This window comes from Alligator sinensis, unplaced genomic scaffold, assembly GCF_000455745.1.
Source record: "Alligator sinensis unplaced genomic scaffold, ASM45574v1 scaffold400_1, whole genome shotgun sequence".
In the NCBI taxonomy this organism is placed as follows: domain Eukaryota; kingdom Metazoa; phylum Chordata; order Crocodylia; family Alligatoridae; genus Alligator; species Alligator sinensis.
In genome coordinates, this window is record NW_005841897.1 from 2579638 (window position 1) to 2581538 (window position 1901).

At 53.8% G+C, this 1901-nt stretch overlaps 1 protein-coding gene across 1 annotated transcript in view; it reads right to left on the reverse strand.

Moving 5' to 3' along the window:
• JMJD6 (arginine demethylase and lysine hydroxylase) overlaps window positions 1–1901 on the reverse strand; it is a 69015-nt gene that overhangs the window by 22163 nt on the left and 44951 nt on the right. The window lies entirely within an intron of this gene.

A 1901-nucleotide genomic window follows, 5' to 3' on the forward strand; every position in this document is an offset into this window, starting at 1 on the left:
CCCCCCCCCCCGCTGGCGAGCCAGACCTTGGCACTGCCCAGCAGAGGGCCTGGAGGAGAAGTCATTCAGAGTATGTCGCATTGCAAAGGCTGACGCAGCACATCCAGCTCGAAAGAGCAGGTTATTTTTCTGGAGGGGTAAGAAGAGACAAAAGGAAGAGCCTCATGCTATTCAATGCTGACCCCAGCAGCTGGTTAAATCAGGAGTGCTAATAGCCAACAGCTCAAAGGTGCTCTTGAGCCTAGTGGCCCATTATACCTGCATCGCATCCAGCCACCAGTTTACAGCTGGGTCAGCCTTTAGCTTAAGTTCAGAGCAAGGCTCACATTCATGCCTTTGGATCTGTAGCAAGAAACCTCAACCAGTCTACCAGTGTGCCCCATTATGGCCAAGAGACAGGCTCATAACTCAACCTCACTAAGAGACAGAAGAGGGCTTGGGGGCAGAAGCAATGGTGCTGGTCCATCCCAGATTCCTTGATCCCAATCTCAGCATCCTTAGCACAGCCCAACACCTTCCTGAGGTACATCAGGACTCCCAGTATTGAAAGATCTGTAGGGACAGGGGCTTTCCCCAGTAATATTGGCCTAAATTTCCCCTTCCCTCCCTCATGCAGTCTCACGTGTGCTCAAGATGCAAATGTGTTTCAGCGTGCCGTCTACAGCTGGAGGAGAGGGACCCTCCCTGGAAGTCAGGACACCTGGGTTCAATTCCCAGCTCTGTCACCCATCCAGCTGCATGACGCTGGGTGAGTTGGGCCAGTTTTTTCAATGCCAGGTTGTTTTCCTCCATGCTTCCCTTGTGATCGAACGGAAAACCCGTTTCCCTTCCTTGCGAGCACGTTGCTAGGATGAAAGTTTACCTGCAAGTATTAACTGTAATCTTCCTGAGCCAGAAGGATTGTGACAAAGCCTCAAAAGGATAGCAAGAAAGTGGGACAGAGGAAGGAGGCCTATCTCCCTTCTGCCACCCCCAACCCCCTTCATCTCCTTCTCCCACCCCCCTCAAGATGGAGGCTTTCCTGGAAGGCATAATGATGTTTCTGATGCTGCTGGAGGGGGCACAGCCCCCTGTCAGGATGCACAGACTGGTCTGTCACCATCTGGTTAGTTATATTGCAAGCGAGGCTCTTCTCTCGTCATCCCAATTAGTCAATTCATCATTTTGTAATCAAGTAATTGACTAATCAGTTAAACACAGCTCTAGCTAAACCCCCTGGAGATCCCCCAGGGGCCAGCAAGTGCTTTTCAGCCAGCTTTGTCTTTGTGTTGGGCTGAAAGCCGGAGGCAAGAGCCTGCCCTGCTGCAGAGTGTGGTATGTCTGCTAGGAGAGGGGGAGTGGGCTGCAGGGTGAAGCTGAAATGCCTAGGAGGCCTGGTATGGAGAAGGCATGCAGGAGGAAGCAGGGAAACCTGGATTGCCACAGGCAGACTGACAGAATTAAAAGCAGGGTGGGGGCAGCTGTGCCCATCCCCAGCTCCCCAAGTTGGCACCTACCCAGATTTCCATCCTTTGCATGGCTGAACCCAACAGCCGCCTGGCTCACCCTGATCCTCATCTCTGCTCCCTCCCTCCCCGCTGCAGATCCCAGCAATGCTATTGCTTTTGTGCTCGCTGACTCCCAGACCAACAGAACAAATTAACAGCCCGGCAATCAGGAGAAAGCCAGCCCAATGCCAGCATCAGCTGCTCAGAGTGGGGGGGGAGGGCTAATCCCCTGCTGTCCCCCAAGAGGGTGATAGCTCCACAGCTCCCAGGCCTTCCTGACCAGGGACTGTATTTATAGCAAGTGACAGCCTTGCCTTGGTCCCCCAGGAGCCCAGCGTTGTGCTGGAAGAGATCCTCCCACCCCAGCCTCTGCCTGACACACAATGAGCAGGGCCCTGCGGGGAAAGGAAAGAG